Genomic DNA, 16,279 nt, shown 5'->3' with positions numbered 1-16,279 from the left:
ACATTTTCAGTTACAGTTGATAGTAACTGGACACTTCTTCATGAAGAAACATTAATTAGCAAATAATGACCCATTTTAAGAGTCAAGTCTTTCGAATTAGTCCTTAAACTTTGAGGATTGCAATCACCAAATATCATCATTCAAAATAGCGCAAAGGAAACCTGGTATGTTCCGATCACGATGTTACAATTATATGAATATAGACGTTTTTCAGATTTTATTCAAATTACCTTTATTAACAATTCGAAAATGTGCAAATGTGAGTTGAAACCCTTTTAATTGTTAGATCCACAGTAGGCCACTATACTTTGATATGTCCCTTTGTAATTGTATTTTTTTTAAGCACCAAATGTCATTAAAGATATCTAAATTCAACGAAAATTTAAACCAGTTCTAGTTTCACAGCTCAATTGTGTGGTACTATGTCCGATAAGACGTCATCAAGACCAACGTGACGTTAGCGACCGCGTAGAGCGGTGAAAGCAAGCCGTCTTTTTCCTTTCATTGTATGGTCTGAAATAAAAATAAAGCACACTGTGAAATCTATAAAAAAAATATCTTAATATCAAAATTATAGAGAGCAAAATGCTAGAAAATGTAATTATTCAAACAAAAAATGTGTGAATATCAATGAATAAAACGCTTCTTTATATATCTATAAAAAATACGTTATCGCGAAAAGATGATACGCGCACGTGATACACTCTTGCTGTTGGTGAGCATACAAAGTTCAAAACCGATGTGTTTGAAATACAGAATAATGTTTAGAAATTAGCAACAATGAAGAACTAGTATAATTTCATATTTGTTGTCAACTGTGAATAATATATTAATTGTATTGAGAGATAATGCGATCAATGAATGAATTTGGCTTTATAGTTCTCGAAGCGATATACTTGTAACATACACGAAGAATTCATTATTTGCGGATCACATGCACTTGTGTCGATATATCAATTTAGGGCAATTCTTATAATTCCAATAATTTAAATTATTAAAGTAAATCTACTGCAAAACAATATTCGTGTGTAAAGATTGAAAATATGCCTGGCGTAGAAAGTTCTCGAAAAATAATGGGTATTTGTAAGGAGTCTGTCTTCGATAATGTTAAGATATTTACAAAACTAACACTAAAACTAAACGCGTTTAAAGGCCAGTTTCCGTAAATATTTTCGTAGAATCAAGACTTAAAGAATGTCACTGTGCATAACCCAGAAAAAGGCCGTGGCAAACAGCGTAGACCCAGATTAGACGCCGCATGATGCGGTGTCTCATCAGGGTCTGCGCTGTTTGCTTAAAGGAATTTCTGTAAGAAATATTCTAAATATAGAAATAAATATACTAAACATCCCTAATTTTGGAAATAAATTGATACAATTTAGAAGGATGGGGGAGTCCATTAGGCATACATGGGATAAAAAGCTACTTTACCCGACTTTTTCAGCGGAATTATTCTATTGACGTTGTTGCCTAGGAGCGGATTTTCGAACTTGTTAATGCGCAGGGTCACGTATTCGTCGGGTATTGGTTCTTCGTAGTTCGTCAAATACAGTATCAATTGCTCGTCCCCCGGGATATCTCTTAGTCCCCACCCTGACAGGCTTGCTGGGGATACGGTCGAATCTTCAAAATCATCCGCTTCTTCGTCATTGAACTGAAATGTATAGTTAAGCCGCAGTCTGGGAAAACGGGACTTAATGCCATGTGTCAGCACAGATACGCATGTGAAGTTCTCAATGCTAATCTGGGACAAAACCTTTCGCTTTTACGGTATTTTTCATTTAAAATAAGTTTCTTCTTCGCGAAAATCCAGCTGAGGCGGAAATTTTCGTCACTTAGTAGTTTTGGTCTCTATGCACATACATTAAACCATGTTTCCTGCATCGCGCCTCAATCGTACCAAACGTCGATATAATGACTTTCAATTCGCAACATGTTTTCTTTTAAATACGGACCATGCTCTGTGAAAATGGGGTTTAATGCATGAGCGTAAAGTGTCGTCTTTGCAGTCCGCAAAGGCTAATCAGGGACGGCACTTTCCGCTTGTATGATATTGTTCGTTTCAAGAAAGTCTCTTCTCAGCAAAAATCCAGTTTAGGCGGAAAGTGTCGTCTCTGATTAGCCTGTGCGGACTGCTCAGGCTAATCTGGAACGACTCTTTACGTTCATGCATTCAACTTCCTTTTCACAGAGCGCGGCTCATATAATTTTATATATTAAAATAGTTTTCATTACAATTAGACCTGAGGCCTTTTAAAATGCATGACATTATTTTCGATGGACTCTGACTTCAAGTTAATGGGCGCGTGACAAAACGCGCCATAGGACATATCTTAATAATACAAACAAATTAACAAACGATAACCAAACATACTATCGAAAACGGTCAATGCGAAAGTCTCTTGGGCGACAAAAACACACTAGGCGCAGTCGTATTCGTTTACAGGGCAAACGTGTACACCATTGACAAAATAGTAAACGTGCCATTGAAATATATACAGAAATTACAACGATCGATGCAACTAAAAAAATCCAAACTATTAGTATTTTCTATTCCGAATATTGTTCGTGATATTGACAGCGTGTTTATTTATCGATAAAACTACAAATATAGCTTGGGACATTTAACCAAACAATTCTTCTTATGCTTAACTTATCAATTCATAAAAAATATTTATCGCCATTTTTGGTGATGTAAAATCATCAAAACACTACTTTTAAAAATTCAGAGTTACATTGTATAGCAGTATGGCAGACGAAATTATTTACATCTGATCTCTTGTAATTTAGCACACAGGCACGGATATTAGATTACACATAATTCCATGTTATATGATAGAAATATGAGGTAATATATAATTTTAAGAATTAAACATTTCTTCAATTGCGCTTAAAATGTTCATGTCAATATAAGGTGTTCACACTTTAATGGGTTTCATGCAAAATGTACAAGGATTTTAAATGTATTTAATCCTTCGTGTACATACTTGGGCAAGTCTTATTAAAAACGAGTAAGGTTTATACACATACATTTGTAATGAACGCCGAAGATATCGAACATTTTGACTCGGAACTGCTTCAAAATTGTTATGAGCCTTTTCTGAACGTAAGAGTTTATATATATATATGTTGCTTATTTGTTTTAAATAGTGCTTACGTGAGGTAATAGATACTTTCATAATCTTAATTATGTCTTTAGTTATAAATTGTGGCGAAGTATTGCTTTAAGTTGTAATCGGCGTTTCCGTATCGTCGTAAGTCATATATGACGTCAAAGTATCTCATGTAAGCACATTTGTTGTCTAATCAATGATATGACATGTTATTTTCTAATCAATGATATTTCATGTGTGTCTGTCTAAAAGGCAAAATGTGTGGGTGTAAGAAAATATTGTTTGAGTGTTTTACTTGTTATAGACCTATTTGTGTATATTATTTTAAGAAGGCCACATTGTAAAAGAAAGTATTGATTCATCTGCATAATATGTATAATGTGTCATTGTCTTTATGTCTAACCTTCTGTAAACAAAGCTTTTATTTTTATTATTATTAGTCGTTAATTGCGCCTACGCCCCAAGGAAAGTTGCTATATATAATAAATTAAGAATTTCACTTTCGTCTCATATCTTTTACAAATTGAAAATTATTAACTGACAAATGCTTTACTTGTATTACCTATGTATTATTTAAACGTGGTGCAAATGTGTATATGTAGATATAGAAAATGTCAATCGATGATACAACTTTATTTTTTAGAACGTTAATCTATATCAGTTAAAGAACCACATCAAAATCTTTGCTGCAAATTCCTATTCCTCTGCCAAATTCATGGGTCCATTAAGAAGCGATGGAAATCGTTCTTCCGGTCCTAAATATATTAGTGACGCAAGTGTTTCTGTTAAATTGCCTCCCAGACCATAAAGACAAATAGCACTTTCTTAATTGTTTGTTTGATCATTTTATAGAGAGATTTTAGCATCCTAGATGCCAATAATAGCCTCAGTAAATTCTTCATTTGAGGATTATGTTCCAAATGTCTTCAGACAGCATTTAATGACTTCGTATTTGTTTTTTTAGCTCTTTTGTACGGTTAGTTGAATATAGACACAATATATTTCAATAAAGATGTAAAATTATGAAATTCTCACCTTTGAATATGGCATCCCGAGAACTAAACAGTAACATAATCCGAAAATTAAAACTCTGCGCACAGATATATTTGTGCACATTTGCGTAATTCGTCTAAAGTAGTCCACCATCTTCCAAAACAATTGTAATACTCTCAAATGTAAAATTATTCAACAAATACTTATAGCGACGATTATTAAAATTGTTCGTGTTGTTTTAAAATTACGAAACTACAATCCATTCCATGTTGCGTGTTCTTGGTTAAGCTAAGGTGTCGTATCGTGCGCAGTCGTTCGCCCTAGGCACGTCACGGCGCATTCATTTTGCCAAGCGTCACGGTGATTACGGAGGCCAATGAAATCTCGTCTGCGATAATGGCTGGCCCTGAAAGCGCATACATTCAACTAATGCCGTTCCGATGATTGATCGACAAGCGACAGGAGATAGGAAATTACAATCGGAACTATTCGAAACCGAACATGGATGCGAAGATGTCGAAATGATTTATTCGCGTTACATGAGCGCTGATACGTATCTGAAAATATGCAGCTTTTTATAAACATAAGTGCGCGAAAATGGGCGCGTTTTATGGACGAATCTCTGAGCATGATGATATTTTTCCAACTTTTCAAATAACGGCCATGCAAATAGATATATAGCTGCAGGGAAATGAACTATCAATTTGTTTTTAAAATGTTATTGAATATATCTTTCAATATAAAGAAGGAATTCTTAAATTTACCGTTATTTTATTGTTCCTATATTAAAAAAATTGGAAAATAACGCATTATTTCATATGATTTCATAGCAAAAACATATGTTAATACGTTGTAATAATAGTTTTGTGAATATTATGAATCCTTACTATTTTATATTAATGTTTTTGTACTTTTTATCACGAAAGAATGAATTTAAATGACTTTGAACTATGTTGGAAAAGCATTTTAATGAGTTACACATGAAATAAATTGATTAAGACGTTACCGTACTTTGATAAGTATAATAATTTTGCATTGAACCATGGAGAAGGGGTGATATGACGGTCCATATATCAAGGAAATTAATTCATCGCACTGCCCGCTTCAAAAAATAAATATTGATACAACGCCTTTTCGATTTCCAGACAGCTAATTGAACAAACATTGTGGGCTCGGCACATCATCTCTTTTGTTGTCATTTCAAAGAGACAAATGTGGACGTGGATAATGGATTAGAAGGTGCAATTTGTTTTATAGCGATAAACAATAATTTAATAAATATCTGTCTTGTTCTGAGAAAATTGGGCTTAATGCATGTGCGTAAAGTTTCGTACCAGATTAGCCTGTGCAGTCCGAACAGGCCAATCAGGGACGTCACTTTCCGCTTTTATGATATTTTTCGTTGAAAGGAAGTCCCTTCTTGCCGAAAATCAAGTTAAGGCGGAAAGTGTCGCCCCTGATTAGCCTGTGCAGACTGCACAGGCTAATCTGGGACGACACCTTACGCACATGCATTATGCCAAGTTTTCTCAGAACGCGACTCGTATAAAGAAGTGAAACTCCAGCTGCTCCAACAGTATTGCAGTCCTATTATACACACGTTCCTAGTCCTTAATTTATGGCAACTAACCAATTGCCAAAACAATTTATATTATTTATTATTTATATTTATCAGAACGGCTTTGTATCTAACGGAAATGTATTCTGCACTTTGAGACGATTGACGTAAGAAAAGTGTATCCCTATGCAATATGATGATGAGAAATTTGATAATGATTAAAGATAATGTTCTGTATTTTCGGGAATTTCGTGATTTAAAGTCTTATTTGGTTTTTATTGAAATAATTTTAATATACGCTTTAGAAATCGAAACGTTAGATAGTTGCTGTACGCTTGCTACCGAAAACAATTTTTATACTTAAGTGATGTTGCAAGTTTAACGGTTTGTACATGCTATGTTACAACCCGTTTTGCAATAAACCCGTTTTGCAATAAAATTATTGCAATACGGGTTGGAGTGTCTTATTGCAATTTTTTTTTTAAACAACCCGTTTTGCAATAAACCCGTTTTGCAATAAAATTATTGCAAAACGGGTTGGAGTGTTTTATTGCATTTTTTTTAACAACCCGTTTTGCAATAAACCCGTTTTGCAATAAAATCACCACACATTTATTTGCAATAATTTCATTGCAAAACGGGTTGGAGTGTCTTATTGCAATGAGAATTTTGTATAACAACCCGTTTTGCAATAAACCCGTTTTGCAATAAAATCATCACTCTTGTATTTATTCAAATGGATTGGAATAGTTAAAAGTGATGTTCAAATTTTGTATTTAAATAATATTGTTTTAAAATAGACAAAACTGTGAGTTAAAACTTAAAATTAAAAAGCATGGAAGGTGGTGAATTTCGAGATTTAATACGATAAAACAAAACAGAATGTGTGTCGAAACGTGTTGAAGTGTCTTCATGCAACGTCAGTTGTGAGTTACAAACCGTTTCGCAATACACTCATCACATATATACTATTTGTTTCAAATTGATTTGAAACGGCATAAAGTAAGTTTAAAATGTCGCCTGCAAGGTAAATATGATAAAACTAGGCTGAATGTATATATTTATGAAGTGATTTTCACCAATTGGGGAATTAAATTAAGACAACCCAGAAGTGCAATAATTTTATTGCAAAACGGGTTCGAGTGTTTTATTGCAATTTGTAATTTGTATAACAACCCGTTTTGCAATAAACCCGTTTTGCAATAATTTTATTGCAAATCGGGTTGGAGCGTCTTATTGCAATTTGAATTTTTTATAACAACCCGTTTTGCAATAAACCCGTTTTGCAATAATACAATGACACGTGTATTAATTAATTCAAATTGATAGAAACATTAAAAAGGAAATTTAAAATATCGTTTTTTTTTTTATTTCCAAATATGGACAAAACTGTTAGTTTCCACTAAAAAGTAAAAAGCATTGAAGGCGATGCATTTCGAGATTGAATGCGATAAAACAATACAAAATGTAAATAGAAAGTGTTTCAACCTATTTAGTACTGAAGTGAAGATAACGCCGAAATGCACTAATTTACTGAAAAAACGTGTTGAAGTGTCTTCATGCAATGTGAGTTGTGTGTAACAAACCGTTTCGCAAAAAAATCATCACATACATACTATTTTTTTCAAATTTCTTTGAAACGGCATAAAGTAAGTTTAAAATGTCGCCTTCAAGGTAATATGATAAAACTAGGCTGAATGTATATATTTATGAAGTGATTTTCACCAATTGGGGAATTAAATTAAGACAACCCAGAAGTGCAATAATTTTATTGCAAAACGGGTTGGAGTGTTTTATTGCAATTTGTAATTTGTATAACAACCCGTTTTGCAATAAACCCGTTTTGCAATAATTTTATTGCAAATCGGGTTGGAGCGTCTTATTGCAATTTGAATTTTTTATAACAACCCGTTTTGCAATAAACCCGTTTTGCAATAATACAATGACACGTGTATTAATTAATTCAAATTGATTGTAAACATTAAAAAGGAAATTTAAAATATCGTTTTTTTTTTTATTTCCAAATATGGACAAAACTGTTAGTTTCCACTAAAAAGTAAAAAGCATTGAAGGCGATGCATTTCGAGATTGAATGCGATAAAACAATACAAAATGTAAATAGAAAGTGTTTCAACCTATTTAGTACTGAAGTGAAGATAACGCCGAAATGCACTAATTTACTGAAAAAACGTGTTGAAGTGTCTTCATGCAATGTGAGTTGTGTGTAACAAACCGTTTCGCAATAAAATCATCACATATATACTATTTGTTTCAAATTGATTTGAAACGGTATGAAGGAAGTTTAAAATGTCGTCTGCAAGGTTAATATGATAAAACTAAGCCGAATGTATATATGAAGTGATTTTCACCAATTGGGGAATTAAATGAAGACAACCCAGAAGTGCAATAATTTTATTGCAAAACGGGTTGGAGTGTTTTATTGCAATTTGTAATTTGAATAACAACCCGTTTTGCAATAAACCCGTTTTGCAATAATTTTATTGCAAAACGGGTTGGAGCGTATTATTGCAATTTGATTTTTTTATAACAACCCGTTTTGCAATAAACCCGTTTTGCAATAATACAATCACGTGTATTAATTAATTCAAATTGATTGTAAACATTAAAAAGGAAATTTAAAATATCGTTTTAAAATACGCGCGAGAATGTACCACTAAATATCACCCTTGTGTAGGTTGCCCAAAAGGCGATATATCGTGGTAAATATCGCGTGTCGCTTCGTGTATCGCGCAAAATATCGTGTGTGGCGCAAAATACCGTGTGTCGCTTTGAGTATCGCGCAAAATATCGTTTGTCGTGCAAAATATCGTGTATCGCTTCGTGTGTCGTGTGTCGCCCTTGATGAAAGAATGGCGAGATTGTAGATGGCACTATCCGGATTCTGTAGGTAACTTAGATGTTTGTAGATACAAAATGCTCGTTGTTGTTGTTTTTTTTTTGCATAATTATTTCCATTTTACGGTATCTATTCAAACGACACATGAACACTAACGTGGTACCATTTTAGTGTTCGTGTGTCGCATGAATAGATATATTTGCGGGAAATTAAAATGGAATTAATTGTGCCACAAAAACATAAAAACGGGCATTTTGTATCTACAGAAATCTATGTTACCAGACCACATCGGGCGTGGAAATTTCGGCAATTGCTAGAAGGAACACTGATTTTAAATTGTTTAACTTTATTTTCCGAAATATTGTACGAAATGTTCGTTGATTTTGAGCAGTAATGGGGCTTTAACAAATACTCACATGTGTCTGGTGAGATCCTCTTTTCTTCTAAATTGCTTCTCACATGAATATTTTGACAAGCCGAGGTGCCTGTCCTCGTGCAGTTTTAACCCCCACTTGGTTTTGAGGGCATCCCCACAAAAACGACACACATGTGACATAACTGAATTACATGTTAAATATACCGATTAAACACAAACGGTATGCATCATGTTAGGAATTTTTACACAGCTAATGTATAATGAAAACACAGTATTCGAAGATATAGACCTTAAATAGCTTTTAAGAATATAACTTTTACGGGGTAATTATTTCGTGTTACAATTAGCAATTCGAAATGAATAATAAGATTTTAAACTTCAAAAAGTCTCAAGTAAAATGTAATGTATACATACATTTACTATTCATAACAGCTGACGATTGCTCTTGGGAAATTAACATGAACAACACACACACACGTGTCGCGCTCGCACCATATCATTTACCATATTCGTTCATAAACGTCCAATTCCAAAGGAACTGTTTCACTTTTCGTACGTATTTATTTATACAGCACAGTTGCAGTTCTTATGTGTGCGTGGTAATAAATACTATCAAGCTTCTAAATCTTACTGTTTTGAACAGAAATATAATACGTGTTAAAGTAAATGTCATTATATTAGTTAACATATTTATGGGAGTGTCTAAAAGGTGGAAGGACCGCCTGCATATATATTCGTCTACTGCCGTTTGCATTGTTTGGCTACTGACGTTTGCCATTCTAAAATGTACTACTGACGTTTGCCATATTAGATTCTACTCTTTAAACGTATATTTATTATCCGAAACATATTTTCGAAAAACTTGGTAATATATGTTCGTCCGGTAACAAATAGATAGTTATGTGATCGTTTATTTTTGTAAACACCGACTCTTTGTGTGTTTAAATACGTTTGCTTCTACAATGAAAATTTGTGTCGAAGTGTTCTCGAAAACCAAAGCAACACACACCACACGTGATATACCGATCGCAAGCTTTATGCATGCTTTATTGCCTGCACCAGGTCGTATGAAAACCAGAGGACAATCAGCAGAGATATTGACAAAAACCTACCTGGTGTGGCTGTTATCCTTCGTAAAACGCCTACTGACGTTGACTTTTGGGGCCTCGTTACAGTTTTTGTTCATTCACAGTGTCCGTATACATTTGGAACTTCCTGAATACATTTTCTGATCAATTTGAATCAATTAGTATATATGTAATGATATTCCTGAAAACCGCGTTGTTATAAAAAAAAATCACATTGCAAAAACACACTACAATAAACAAATTGAATTATGGGTTTTCTTCGCATAATTCCCATTTTTTTGGAAATCATTTTCTATAAAAATATTGTGTTGTTTTATCATATTTTCTGCTGCATTTAATATCTTGCCATGTATTTTATTATTTGGGCAAATCTTACAACCTGGTCTTAATATGTGTTTAACTTAAATCCGTACATACGACATTTGAAATGTTCATTTCAGAGTTTCAAATAAATTTGAATTAAATAATACATGTGTGATGATTTTATAGCAAAACGGGTTGTTATACAAATTACAAATTGCAATAAGACACTCCAGCCCGTTTTGCAATAAATTTTTGCAAATAAATGTGTGGTGATTTTATTGCAAAACGGGTTTATTGCAAAACGGGTTGTTAAAAAAAAATGCAATAAAACACTCCAACCCGTTTTGCAATAATTTTTTTGCAAAACGGGTTTATTGCAAAACGGGTTGTAAAAAAAAAATTGCAATAAGACACTCCAACCCGTTTTGCAATAATTTTATTGCAAAACGGGTTTATTGCAAAACGGGTTGTTTAAAAAAAATCAAATTGCAATAAGACGCTCCAACCCGTTTTGCAATAAAATTATTGCAAAACGGGTTTATTGCAAAACGGGTTGTTATACAAATTACAAATTGCAATAAAACACTCCAACCCGTTTTGCAATAAAATTATTGCACTTCTGGGTTGTCTTCATTTAATTCCCCAATTGGTGAAAATCACTTCATATATACATTCGGCTTAGTTTTATCATATTAACCTTGCAGACGACATTTTAAACTTCCTTCATACCGTTTCAAATCATTTTGAAACAAATAGTATATATGTGATGATTTTATTGCGAAACGGTTTGTTACACACAACTCACATTGCATGAAGACACTTCAACACGTTTTTTCAGTAAATTATTGCATTTTGGCGTTATCTTCACTTCAGTACTAAATAGGTTGAAACACTTTCTATTTACATTTTGTATTGTTTTATCGCATTCAATCTCGAAATGCATCGCCTTCAATGCTTTTTACTTTTTAGTGGAAACTAACAGTTTTGTCCATATTTGGAAATAAAAAAAAAAACGATATTTTAAATTTCCTTTTTAATGTTTACAATCAATTTGAATTAATTAATACACGTGTCATTGTATTATTGCAAAACGGGTTTATTGCAAAACGGGTTGTTATAAAAAATTCAAATTGCAATAAGACGCTCCAACCCGATTTGCAATAAAATTATTGCAAAACGGGTTTATTGCAAAACGGGTTGTTATACAAATTACAAATTGCAATAAAACACTCCAACCCGTTTTGCAATAAAATTATTGCACTTCTGGGTTGTCTTAATTTAATTCTCCAATTGGTGAAAATCACTTCATAAATATATACATTCAGCCTAGTTTTATCATATTTACCTTGCAGACGACATTTTAAACTTTCTTTATGCCGTTTCAAATCAATTTGAAACAAATAGTATATATGTGATGATTGTATTGCGAAACGGTTTGTAACTCACAACTGACGTTGCATGAAGACACTTCAACACGTTTCGACACACATTCTGTTTTGTTTTATCGTATTAAATCTCGAAATTCACCACCTTCCATGCTTTTTAATTTTAAGTTTTAACTCACAGTTTTGTCTATTTTAAAACAATATTATTTAAATACAAAATTTGAACATCACTTTTAACTATTCCAATCCATTTGAATAAATACAAGAGTGATGATTTTATTGCAAAACGGGTTTATTGCAAAACGGGTTGTTATACAAAATTCTCATTGCAATAAGACACTCCAACCCGTTTTGCAATGAAATTATTGCAAATAAATGTGTGGTGATTTTATTGCAAAACGCGTTTATTGCAAAACGGGTTGTTAAAAAAAAAATGCAATAAAACACTCCAACCCGTTTTGCAATAATTTTATTGCAAAACGGGTTTATTGCAAAACGGGTTGTTTAAAAAAAAAAAATTGCAATAAGACACTCCAACCCGTTTTGCAATAATTTTATTGCAAAACGGGTTTATTGCAAAACGGGTTGTAACAATGCTAGCTGTGTAGCATATTTTACGTTTCTTTTTACTCTGATGGTGTTTCAAGGTTAATTGTTTTTAACTTTTTATGCTCTAGCGATGTTGCAAGTGTAACGGTTTCAAAGCTTAAGAGATGTTGCAAGTTCAAAGTTTTCTGTATGGTAGTGTTGTCGCATGTGAAACGGCTTCTTCACACTAGTCGGGTTTTGTTCTCAGGTAATTGTGTACATTTAACGGTTTTTGAGTTCTAGTGATGTCGCAAGGGGAAAGGTTTCTTTACTCGAGTATTGTTGTAAGTTAAAGATTTCTGCATGGTAATAATTTTGCAAGTTTCTACACTTCAGTGATGTCGCAAGTTTAACGGTTTCTGAATGCTATTAATATCGCAAGTTGACGGTTTGTACACTCTAGTGCTGTCGGAAGTTTTAACGGTTGATATACTCAAGCGATGTTGCAAGTTTAAACGGTTTCTTTACTCTAGTGAAAATGAAAGTTTACACGCTAGTGATATCGCAAGTTTTACTATGTATTCACTTTTACAATGCTGTAAGTTCGGCGGTTTCTAAATGTTGCAAATTTAACGGTTTCTAGAGGTAAGTTTTGTTGCAAGTTTGACGTTTTACGTCTGCCAGTGATAACGCGTGTTTTACGATAAGTAGTGCAGGACGTTTCTGTACGCTAGCGGTTGTAAAAGTTTATTCGTTTCTGTACGCTAGTGGTTCTGAACGTTTAACCATTTATGAACGCTAGTGGTTCTGAAAGTTTAATTGTTAATGTGTGCTAGTGGTTCTGAAAGTTTAATCGTTTATGTACGCTAGTGGTTCTGAAAGTTTTTACCGTTTATGTACGCTAGTGGTTCTGAAAGTTTAACCATTTATGTACGCTAGTGATTCTGAAAGTTTAACCGTTTATATTCACTAGTGAATCTGAAAGTTTAAACGCTTATGTACGCTAGTGATATCCCCCTTTAAACCATTTCTATAGGCTCGAGATGTAGAAATTAAACGACTTTTAAAACTTAAACGGTTCATGTTGATTGCTTTTTTTTACATTTCTCGTTTTTTACTATGATAATAATAATAATTTTATTTGTGCACATAACATATCAATACAATCAAACAGTCATATTTTAACAATTCAGATATATCACATATAGTTTACATCCGATCTCTTAAAACATATCTTTAATTATAGAAATATAAGTGCACTGGATTACCCGTAAAGCTTTGACGATAGATCGTACAAAACTTATTTCCAAAAATGTTGGAAATATTTTCATTATGAGAAGTTCAAAGATTTTTACAATTGTGAAAGTGAAATTGAGCGTTACAATAAACGATATTGACAGTAAAATCGCGATTTGTTCTTTACTTAAGAGATTTTTTTTGTGTTTTTAAACCCATCTTTGGTATGTTAATATGTGTGGAATGTACAAATTGGGTACTTTCGATGACTTTAAATCTTCGAATAATCGACAACTTCACACTTGGTTAAATTGACAATCATTAGTTCGACAAAGAGTTAATTATTGGGACATTACCTATTGTGATTTGAATTTTATTTCTTATTGTAACATCGTCTGACCCTTTTTACAATTGAAATTGCTGCTTCGTTTTATTTGTATTCGTTTTGGATGAAGACTTCTTTCTGTGTTTTGTATAAGCGGTCGAACAGAATTGTGTACTTTGAAAATTATATGTGAACTATTTACATTTAGATCTATTGTATTTGTTTATGAAATTATTTTCCGGGTTCAAATAGCACAGCAAATTTCAGAAAAGCGTGTACACACGTTTGTATCAGCTTTACTCGTCTTCCGTAAACAATTGGCCTGACCTTTTACTCGTGACTTTTCATATGTATTCTCTTCTATTGGCCATCTTAATACATCTTGAAATGTGGTTTCAGAAGTCCTTTGTTTAAATCGCATTCAATATAAATATTTGTTTAAATACTTTCGAAATTGTGATTCAGCGTAATAAGTTTATTCCGTTTTCTTTTTTTCAGTTTAATAACATGTTTCGTGTTTCAATTATTTTATTCATTTCGTAATATATGGATATATAATCAGTTTACAAAGACATTTACATTCATAGACTTAACTTACCATATGTACTGTGCTTTTAGTGTGTTAAACTATCAATTCACAAACCGAATTACTATATACTCCCTTCTACCTTTTTACCATTTTTTTACTTTACATATATACTTATTTATGTATAACACTATTAATTGATTTTTTAGAACAAAAAACAGATTGTTTACATCAAAACTTTAACTATTTCCGTGTTCGAACAACATGGACCCAAATATGTAGCTTTTGCTAGTTGCAATGAAAATGGACCCAATGAACACAATTGGAGTCTACACAAATAATTAATTTTAACAACAAAATCAATATAATTTTGAATCCAATATGATAACTAGAAAAAAAAATCAAGTAAAACACATGATATAAGTTTCATAAAATAATTGAAGTTGCTAGGTAAACTTCAGTTATTTTTCATTAATGCATTTATGAATTACGTATATAATGAGAATAGCTAGGTTAACAACAGCTATTTTTTCATTAACGGAATTATGAATAACATATTAGTCTTATAACTATAAAAAATCCCTTTTTTGGTTCACATGTTGTGTTTGCATAAATATTTAAAACAAATATTAGGCTAGCCTTAAATTCATGAAAATTTTGGATCACTTAGATCTTTTTCGTTTCGCATTCAAAACTGTATTTTTTAATGAAGAGTATAAGGCACTTGTCATTTACCGGTTCATCTGTATCACCCAAAAGTAACATTTTGCACTTTATTACTATACGTGTTTGCATTTTAAGCTTTTCTGATATATTTATAATGATAATTAATGCAACGAACGGGCGACAGACCGCACATCAGCTATGAACGGCAAGTGTAACGGCGACATATGTGACAACGCTCCACATAATAGCCAAATATTCGTCCATTTTTTCACGAAAGCAATTCTGGCTTTTAAGTTATACATTATCGGTGTCAAAAAACACGTCGATATCTGACATGGATATTCACTGATAATCGAGAAAATGTGGCTTCGATTTTCGCGGAAGATATATTCGGTCCGACATTAAACACAGCCGAAGATATTGGTGTTACAATGACAATTCCACGGCCATGTGGCGGTCAAGTACACCGAGCAAATGTTGGTGGAACCAGTAAAGAATTCTATCCACGCACAAGTTATATTCCGTACATGGACTCACTGATCCAGTCTCTATGAAGCCGATTTTCAGCATATAATATGTCTTCGTTTATGCTATATTTTGTTCGATCGATCAGACTATTAAGAGACAATCCGAACCATCAACGAATTTTATTTAAACGATAATTTTAAACAAAACGTAATATCATGTTACGACATGAGCTAGAAGGAATCCATCGAACAGAATTTGTTGACCTGCTAATAAAACCGGATTTGTTTCCGGCCGTGCGTGAGGCGATATCATATAACTAGCCCTGTCAGCCAGCAAGTGAATGGCGGAACGATCATTTAGCACGCTGAGACTATTCAAGATATGGCTAAGATATACCATGTCCGACAACGGTCTCTCAGGATTATGCATGATGGGCGTTCACAGCGATTAGATCAACACCGACAAGAATATGTCCATACAAAAACATCTTCGAGAAATTCGGCAATGACCACGTCGTCTACACTTCCTAGTCAGGGACTGAAAAAATGTTAATTCCCCCCACCTCGATTTCGCTCGCATGAATCATGTTTAAAACAACGTATTGAGAGTAAATTAATTGTGCAATAACCGCATCAATGAATTGCTCACATTAAAATGGGATGTTTGTGTGAAACTAAACAGGGGTCGTTCTTACCCATACTGTTCAATTCAGACATCATACTTTTAATAACGTTTATATTTTTCCATATTCTACTAACTTTTCTGCTCCCCATTTCCATTTTCAAGAGGAGGGAGGGGGGGGGGGGCCCATTTGCCCCATGTGCGGACGTCCAAGTCTAGTTCTAAAACATAGGCCC

General features: G+C 33.2%; 1 long non-coding RNA gene across 1 annotated transcript; it reads right to left on the bottom strand.

Moving 5' to 3' along the window:
• Positions 1-202: 202 nt before the first annotated feature.
• Positions 203-4,483, bottom strand: LOC127860235 (uncharacterized). Its single transcript, XR_008039645.1, has 3 exons — positions 4,149-4,483; positions 1,432-1,654; positions 203-513 (listed from the first exon to the last, which is right to left on the bottom strand). It is a non-coding gene; the product is annotated as an uncharacterized LOC127860235 (long non-coding RNA).
• Positions 4,484-16,279: the final 11,796 nt, after the last annotated feature.

This window comes from Dreissena polymorpha, chromosome 15, assembly GCF_020536995.1.
Source record: "Dreissena polymorpha isolate Duluth1 chromosome 15, UMN_Dpol_1.0, whole genome shotgun sequence".
Classification (NCBI taxonomy): domain Eukaryota; kingdom Metazoa; phylum Mollusca; class Bivalvia; order Myida; family Dreissenidae; genus Dreissena; species Dreissena polymorpha.
The sequence above is the reverse complement of the archived record's forward strand: the minus strand, read 5'-3'. Positions and strand labels throughout refer to the sequence as shown.